This window comes from Ixodes scapularis, unplaced genomic scaffold, assembly GCF_016920785.2.
Source record: "Ixodes scapularis isolate PalLabHiFi unplaced genomic scaffold, ASM1692078v2 PGA_scaffold2__306_contigs__length_199485367, whole genome shotgun sequence".
In the NCBI taxonomy this organism is placed as follows: domain Eukaryota; kingdom Metazoa; phylum Arthropoda; class Arachnida; order Ixodida; family Ixodidae; genus Ixodes; species Ixodes scapularis.
The window spans coordinates 194,795,912-194,805,542 of record NW_024609857.1 but is presented as its reverse complement, the minus strand read 5'-3'; the positions used below and the strand labels follow the sequence as shown (position 1 = coordinate 194,805,542).

The following is a 9,631-nucleotide window of genomic DNA, read 5'->3' as shown; positions in this document are numbered from 1 at the left end:
GATACGGAAACCTTTTCCAAGACGCCGGGCAAGGATCTACAGTTCTCACCCATTGAATCTCTGTGTCGTACAGATTCACGGGTGGGACACGACGCTCCATTCCAGCACGAGACAGCCACATGAACTGAGCGCGGAGTTACAGTGGCGAATTGTTTTCGCGTGCTAAGCGCTGCACAGGACATAGGTGAGATTAGAGTTCACTTTCCTTTCAATTTTGCCTTTTTTCGCCATAAACAGTTGATTGCGACTTTTCAGTTGTCATAGTTCTGATATAGTTTCATAGCTACTGTACTCAACATAATGAATTGTATCAAATGCGTTCGCGCTCTGCCGGCGGACGGAAGGTTTTTGACATGTGCATCTTGTCGGAATGGCTACCACCTTGGTAAACCCTGCTCCGGTGTAGGGGATGGGACTTTTGCGGGAATGGGCGCTGCTAGACGAGAAACATGGAAATGTCCCACTTGCCGAACCGGCGAGATCCATACAGGCGAGATCCGAACAGTCTCAGGGACTGCTGGTAACTGCTCACTAGAGGATTCCGGCAACGCCGACGTGAGCAGACAGGAACTTGTAGATTGCGCTTCTGTTACCAGTCAGCTGGCTTCGATCAGCGCTACGCTTAACCAGCTTCTTTCGTTGAAGACTAGTGTTGATACCCTTCTGCCCCTTCCATCTAAGGTGGATCAGTTGCTGGCCGGCTCTAAGACCAGCCGTCGATGAACTGCGCAGCACGGTCGAAGGATTACCAATGACCGTTGACTCTTTTAGCCTAAAATACGATTCCGTGCTCGCTATGGCAATGACCAATGAGGAAGCTGTGAAGGATTTACAACAGGAGGTGGACACAGTCAGGGCAACAATGGAACATCAGGCTGACACAATTGAGCGACTGAAAGAAGAGCTCAATGACACGCACCAGTACAGTCGCCGTTGCAATATGGAGTTACACGGTCTTCCCTTTGTTCATGGCGAGGATCTGATGCAAATCATGAACGACCTATCTCAAAAGCTTGATGTTCCAACACCTCAGCCTTCGGACATTCTGGCAATTCATCGCCTTACAAAAAAACCTGACTCAGTTCCAACAGTTCTGATAAATTTCACCTCTGTCGCCATAAAGAACTCTTGGATGTCTGCACGTGGAAGGCTACGCAAACTGTGCCGGTCTGAAAATCAACCGAACTTATTCTTCAATGACAACCTTACACCAGCGAATAAAGAGCTTTTTTGGCTGGCGGGAACTCAAGGCAAAAAACATGGATACCGGTTTGTTTGGACAAAGAACTCTAAGATTTACGCAAAGAAAGCCGAAGACTCGCCAGTCGTTCGCGTTAACACATAAAAGGATCTAGTGCAACTGGTCTAAAGCATAACCATTTGTTTGTCGGTTCCAAATTTTTATTTATTTAATCAACTATTGGGACCTGTTTCTGATAACACTTTCACGATTATACACGTAAATGGTAGAAGTTTGCGTAAACACTGGGACGAGTTCCGTGCTCTAATAAGTAACCTAAACGGATCTATAGATGTTTTCGTTCTAACTGAAATTGGTGTTTCATCTTTGCAAAGCAATCAATATATTTTAAATGGTTATAGGGAGTTCCTTCACACCCGTGACCATGGTAGAGGCGGTGGTATTGCAATATACATTAAAGATAAGTGGTTACCGGTGAGTCAGAACGTAAATCTGGCTCATGCTGAATCACTAGCTTTTCACATTTCTCTGCCTGGCTTCTCCATATTCTTGCTCCCGGTCTACAGGCCTCCTTCAGAAAACGTTTCGCTTTTTCTTACTGAACTAGATGTCGTGCTAGACAAGTTTCGCTCGGAAGGACAATTTTGCATGGTAGGCGATTTAAACATTGATACTCTTAAACCAAATAAATCGATAGTCTGCGATTATTTGACACTGCTGTCAGAATATGGCATTGAAAATACTATCACCCTACCCAATAGAGAAGAACTGCTGGTTGGACGGTTAGTAACTTTCTGCACTGATCACATAAATATTCGGGCCCCTGATATATCAGTAAAATCTGCCGTAATTACTCAAAAACTATCCGACCTATACTTCACAGGCTGTCGTCTAGATGTACCAGTAGGTGAAGAGCAGATATCAAGGCGCGATTCTTCGTATGTCTCCATTATAGATACAGTTACATCTGATGCTTTGGTCTCTGCCTTTGACTGGAGTGAATTTCTAATGACCGTCGAACCCCACCAAGTTTACAGTGCCTTTGCTGCGATGTTTCAATCATTTTATAGTACCTCAAGAAAAAATATCAAATTCAAGCGACGATCTGATAAGCCTTGGTTTAATACTGACATCATGACTGCAATCAAGGAAAAGGATGTGTCGTGGCTACGTTGCCGTCATGCCCCAAAAAACGCGGAACTAAGAGTACAGTTTCGAAGCGCTCGAAACAAAGCCAATGCGATCGTTAGGTCTGCTAAACGACGCTACTTTCAGAAAAAGTTTTATGAATTACGATTGAATGCACGTGAAACATGGAAGTTGATTAACTCTTTTAGAGGACACGGAACGAAAAAATCTCTCCTTGACTTTCTTCAACAACACTTTGATTCCGATCTTCAATCTGTTGTCAACGACTTCAACAAGCTTTTCTCTACTTCATCCGGCATTGCAAGAGATGATAACTTTATAGCTTTGAACTCGAGTTTTATTAATGGTATGTCTAAGTCTGCGTTTCTTCCTCTTCTCACTATGGACACACTGCGCTCAATTTTGTTTTCTTTAAAATGCAATAAGTGTCCTGGTATTGATGACATTCGTATTATTGACCTCCGCCGCAACGTTAGTCATATTCAATACGTGCTTCTCACCATAGTTAATGAGATTCTTGATTCTGGTGTAATTCCCAATGACTTAAAGACCGCTCTTGTTAAACCAATTTTTAAAGGAGGAGCTCCGGAAAAAAAAAGAATGTTATCGCCCAATCTCCATCTTGCCTTGCATTGGCGAAATTTTAGAAAAACATCTCTATATTGTGATGTCCGGCTTTATTGAAAAGTCAAACCTGCTCTCTCCAAACCAGTATGGTTTGTCACTGGGAAGGGCACCCAACCTCTGCTTGAAAATTTTTCTGACCTTTTACATCGGGCTTTTGAACAAAATTTATATTCATGTGCTATTTTTTTAGATGTTGCAAAGGCCTTTGACACGGTTAGTCACAAAGTACTACTTTTTAAACTGCACAGCTACGACTTCCGTGGACCATTTTTTTCCTTACTTCAAAATTTCTTTCTTGATCGTACTCAAGTTGTATCTATGGGAAACTTTAAAAGTGATCGGGTTAGGTTAAAAGCTGGTGTGCCACAAGGGTCAATTTTGTCACCTTTGTTATTTAATCTTTTTGTTAATGATATCTCAACCAAGCTTACTAGTTGCAAAATTTACCAATATGCGGATGATACCTTACTTGTTTCTAGTCACATCAATTACCACCAAGCTGTACGCGCGCTGCAACACGACGCCACGCGAATAATGGATTGGTTTTTTGAGAATTTTATCACTGTTGACGCATCTAAAACTAGACTTGTTTGCTTCAGGAATCCGTTAAAGCAAGTGAATTTGGACGAATCTCTTGTTTTGCACAGATCCAACTGCCAAGATTGTACGTGTGCCCCCCTAAAATACGTTGAGACCGTAAAGTACTTAGGCATACTTTTTTATTCAGATTTATCATGGACAACGCATTTGTATGTATCTGGAAAGCTTCGATCCGTCAGCCGCTTACTTTATAACAATAAGATATTTATTACATTTGCCGTAAGAAAATCAATTACATATGCTCTTGCTTATAGCGTTCTCAGATATGGAATCACATTATTTGGTAACTGCGCAGAAGCTTGGAAAACAAAAATTGACAGAATTCTTAAAAGTTTGTTAAAAAGCATTGGGTATCATTTCGATCTTCCATTAGGTGCAGACATCTTCGCGGCTTTACAGTTGCCGAACTTTCGTTCACTCCATCTTCAATGTGTTGTGATCTCTCATTTTTGGTGTAATGATTTCAAGAATCCCCTTGTGTCTAGCAGGGATTTGCGTAGCTCAGAGCGTTTCATAACCCCCCGGTGTTATACGAGATATGGTAAACGAGTTCGTTCCTACTATGTGCCATATATATTTAATAGACTCCCTGATTCCTTTTTTTAAAGCTACCACTAAGAGAAAATTGAAAAAAATTGTTGAACAATTTCTCAGTGTAATTTTGTTGTAGAGTTCTGTTCATTACTGCTCGTTGTGTGTTTTCTTTTTAATTTTTCCACTGTTATTTTGACTGATTATTTGACTAAAATTACTGTCATAGCTTTTTGCTTCCTATGTGTTCCTATGACTTCTTTGCAATTTGTGTCATTTGACTTGTTGGGTTCTGTCCCTCAAGCCTTCACTGGCTTCGACAGACCCGTTACTTTATTCTGTATTGAAGATATCCGAAATAAATTTGTTATTATTATTATTATTATTATTAACATAATTTGAAATCTGTGCAAGTATTTATGTACTACAACTTCGGCCTGGTAGTAACTTTATAATTGCTTCTTGAGACTTTCTATTTGGGTGCCCTAATGGAAGTGTTAAATTTGAACAACCTTTATGAGCTGTGGAACCGATGCTTGAAGCTACGCATGTCATTTGGAGAACGCAGTTGCTGGATTTTGTCCAGTAGCAGAGTAAATCACTTTTCATGTGCTGGCTGCACATATGAAACGCTTTTGCTGGCACATCTTAATCACAAGAATTGTGGAAGCTTTTCAGTGGTGCTGCCTATAGTTTTGTTAAATTGATAATCTAGCTGACAGAGTTTCGCAGGGTAACCTTAATCAAAAGGATGGTGGAACATTTTCAGTGGTGCTACATATACTTTAAATTTGTTAAATTGACTAATCTGACCGAGTTTCCAATTGTAGTTCATTAGGCCGGTTTTAGCAAACAGTTCAAAACATGATCCACATAACGTTGATAAGCATTCGGGGTTCTGATTTCTTGTTTTTATGTATTGCAGCATACCGAAGAACATTTCGAGGAAAATCGGGCTGGCTCTGCTGGAACAAGATACGAATCTACAACACAGAGGTTGCTTTAGAATTTAGATTAAGATTTTAGGTGTTGTAATTATTCGGCACATCTGTATCCCCGAGCACCTGCTTTGGAGTAATGTTTTTAGATTTCATTTTCAAGCCCTTTGCAGCAACAACATTTAGACCTAATTATTTATGCAACAAGTTTATTAATGTAAATGGTTGGCCAGACACATTCTGAGGCAACTGTTTGCATGGGTTTACACAAACGGACGCCTGTTTGTAAACATTTATGCACATCCTGTACATAAATTATATGGGTAGGGCATTGTTTACAAAAACTACAGCCGGGTTAGCACGAGCTTACGACTTTAGCGAGCCAGAGTGTGCTCATGCGAAATGCCCAAACAGCAGTGAACGCTTCTATTGAAAGATCCATCGAGCTTTTTTTGCGTCTTTCTGTCTGCAGCAAAAGAGCTCAGTGAAAGTGCCACAGAAGATGTGCAATGATTTTGGGGAGCTGAATGTTGCACGAGCTATCGTGCAACTGATCCAGCTTCTGGAGCCGTATAACTAACGGCGCAGTTTCTTTCTTTTTTTTTTCTGCAGTTTTAACCATGATTAAGCTATGGTTGACAAATAAGATAGAACACTTTATTATGAATAGAATAAAATAAAATTGGGGCGGCTTAACAATAACGTGTGGCAGCGACATTTTCTATTCAAACAATTTGTATTGGTTTTGTAAAGCAAACTATCTGATCCTCGCCCTTCATCTCTACATCACAAAAAAAAAATGCGGTCCCGCAATTGCAGTTAATATCCTCAATCCAACTTCCCTATTTCGTAGGACATGCTGTCAAGCAACAAGCTGAACGTCCTTTGAATGAATGACACAGACAATACCGTGAAGACATCCGAATAATCAATTGGTCAGCACCCTTAAAACAACTTCCGCGCTCTGATAGAAACTGCTCATTCAAAGGTTTTGACTGGTTCCAGTAATGAGTAAACATACCTTGAATAAATTTGGACTTTCACAATCTTGTGAAGACGGTGTTTCTGGCTTGACTACAATATTTTTATGCAAGTATTAATTTCAATATGAAAAAAAAATACTTGCTGGTGTTTAATGTTCCCTTGCAAACAAGCAAAGAGTTTTTTTTTTTGTTTTTTTTTGCCTTTTCTACCCAGGAAAGCCATCTATTGTCTTGGCTTTTGGTTTCATATATTTGTTGGAACCGCTTTGGTATTGCAAATTATAAAACCAACTTGAGCAGTACTTTGTATAAACTATAGTTTGAACAGTCTAAAAAAATTAATGCTCCCTAAATGCCCATACACTTATAATTAATTATACAGCGTCTTATAAAATAGATGCATTCAGAAATACAGAACCTTGCATACTTCAGACGTCTCTAGATAAAAGTGATTTGTTTAAGGTCGTCGTCAAACAACGAGGACCATATTTAAACCACCATTTATGTATGTTTTTTTTTTCGGATATCTGTTGGAACTTTGATGTGGACATCCCTAGGACATCCAATAATCTCAGATTTGGTTGTACAGAAAGGGATGGCCTGTGTACATGTATAAATATACGTTCTGCGGACATCCGTTGGAAATCTGATTTGGACATCCCTAGGACGTCCAGTACATCTCCGATTAGGATATACAGAAACGGATATCCAGCGTACGTTCCGCGGACGTCCGACGGAAATCCGTGGTTTGTTATCGAACCAGGCACCTCTCCATTTTCAGTGGTGCGCTCTACCAAGTGAGTTAACCAGCAGTTAGACGCCAGTAGAGCAAACGGGCTTTAACAGCTGCCACCACTCTAACACCAACAAGGGTGAACGGCCTGCATTTTAAGGTTATGATGAAATGCAATTAATGCAATGGTGCAAGTGAGCTGGGCAAGAATAACGATAGTAATCCCTGCAGAAGGGGAACAAAGGTCAAACACAGTCATGCAAGCTAGCTGGACAAGAATAACGATAATAATCCCTGGAGAAGGGGAACAAGGGGGACAAACACAAATCTCCAAATCTCCTTTTCAGTACTACACCACTTATCTAGCTGTGTTTGGAGATTTCTGTTGGTCCTTTGTCCCCCTCGTTCCCTTTTCCCATGGATTATTATCATTATTCTTGTACAGATTGCTTGCATCTAATTCATCCTAACCTTGAAATGCAGGCCGTTCACTCTTGTTCGTGTTAGACTAGTGAGAGCTGTTAAAACGATGCTTATAACACATTTCTAGAACTGGCTCTTTAATTGTATAGACAACACTTTCCGTATAAATCCATTAGACAATCCAAAAAGATTTGAAAGCCGGGAATAGCCTGCGCCATGTTCAAAAGGTTTCGCACAAAAAATGCTCCATAGAAGGAATTTCTTACCAACCACGTTCCAGACGCTCTTCAAAGCTTCAAGGCTTATCGAAACAACCTAAATAAAAAACAAAAAAAAAAAAGAAAAAAAAAAGAAAAAAAAACGTTACTACGCTTTTCTTTTTTCTGCGGAAAATGGTCGCACCGATGTTATGTGGAAGCGTCTAGGTTCTTTGGTAAAGGGTGCTCCTGTGTCAAACGCCATTGAAGCGTTACTGTACAAAGGTGTTTACTTATCCGGTCAAGACTTAGCAAATGTGTTTAATGATCATTTTGTAAATCTAGGTAGCACTGTCGTTGCTTCCGACTCATCCAAATTTATTCAGCAAAAGAACTACAATTCTATTTTTAGAGCCAATTACCAGCACAGAAGTTAGTAGTGTGATAATGCAGCTAAAAATAGTGCAAGTTGTGATGTTGATGATATACAATATATAATCACTCCAATGTTAACGTACATATTTAATCCTTCTTTTGCAGCGGGTGTATTTCCTAGACGAATGCAGGTTGAAAAAGTCGGTTTTATATAAAAAAAGGCGATAAAAATTAGCTTCCATTCAGCGCTCTCAGGGCGGCGCCATTTTGTTAGACCTCAGCGCCCTCTCCAGACATCCGGGAAGTTCAGCAGATTCGGCGGGGTAAAACGAGAGAGAGGGCACGCGCCCGACTCTGCTAGCAGCAACACCTCTTAGAATAGAAGGCCGTAGCACTCCGAGTGGCTACGTCAGAATGTCGGAAAAGGAAGTCCATGGCGCAAGTACGTGAGAAAATCTTTGGCATCGGCGTGAAAAAAAGTTTCTCGTCGCGTGGCATGGTGGTGTTCGTGAGCGTTTATCCGACATTAATATATGTTTTAAAAGCGCAGTCTTGTACAATTTATTATATATCATACAAACGTAATATACAACGCGCTACCAAGGTTGAAAGTACCAATTTTATATTTATGATTATCCCCGTATCAGCGGGACTAGGTGCAGTCCCGCAGCTCCCCACACTTTTCGAATGAACCGGTCCGCTGCGACGTTTTCTTCCTTCGTACGGGCTCCGATTCCGGTAAATTTACGTTGTGTGTGAGCTGCTGACTTTCTAAAAAGGAAGGCTGAGACTTTCAGAAGGGAAGGGAATAGAAAAAAATCCAGTCATCGCCGCAGGGAGCGCACACGAGCAAGCGACGGGTCGACAACGTTAAGACTCCCACACTGCTGCCGCTGCTCTCGTGTGTGTGTGTGTGTGGTTCTTTTAATCCTCCTACCCGTCGTATTTTTTTTTTTTGTCCTCACCGCAGTTTCAGGTTTTTTTTTTTTTTTTTTTGTGTGTTCGCTTGATATTACGGCATTTACGTGGATTCGCGGAACAAGACCTGCTACGGTTGGAGTGACATATGTGGCAACTAGCCAACGATGACACTGGTCGATTATCGATAGACCTCTCTCTCGACAGAAAAGTAAGTTCGTGTTCAAATGTTTTCGTGATGGATCTTGTAGGACGTATGGATACGATCGACATGTGAGAAACAACTTATTTGCGGGCTTTCTTGGTCATGTGGGACGCGAGTAAAGTGCTGCTGTCGGGATGTTTTGTTTTTGTTTTTCGTGATTGAATGACATCTTGTTCGTCGTTATCCATGTGCGGTTGCGTCGACATTTGTAAATATGCGTAGTAATATTCTAGTTTTCAGTGGAAGGTGAATAACACGTTTGTGTGATTTTACAAAGTGCGTTGTTTGTGCTTATGTGTTTATTTATACTAATGTTATTTTATTGCCTTTACCGCGTTTATACTAGAATCTTAACTATTAAAGGGGTACGGAAACATAAATTGAAATATTCAAATTTCGTTCGGAAATGAGTCAAGCATGACGGATAATAACCGTAAACGATAATCGCGCGTTTGTATATTGAACGATTGGCCATATTTTTTGTTCCAAACGGTGCACTCGAGCAAGCGCTCGAAGAGAAGCGAACGGAGAGCGCGATGCGTCATGCGATGTCCGGCGCAAACAAAAACAGAAAGAAAAGATTTCCCGCGTTCGTGGAGTAGCAAGGCAAGCGTGGTTATGAGCTTTGCCCTTGGTGGCGTTGTCAGCGTTGTGGTGGTGTCAATAGCGTCAGCGCGTTACAACCGAGCCGCTCGAAGTACCCGTGGGGTGACGAGCGTGTGGCTGGCCCAAGGAGTACGTAGCTTCCACA

At 41.1% G+C, this 9,631-nt stretch overlaps 1 pseudogene; it reads left to right on the top strand.

Moving 5' to 3' along the window:
- Positions 1 to 300: 300 nt before the first annotated feature.
- On the top strand, positions 301 to 5,121 carry LOC115323202 (annotated as a pseudogene).
- The last annotated feature ends 4,510 nt before the right edge of the window (positions 5,122 to 9,631 follow it).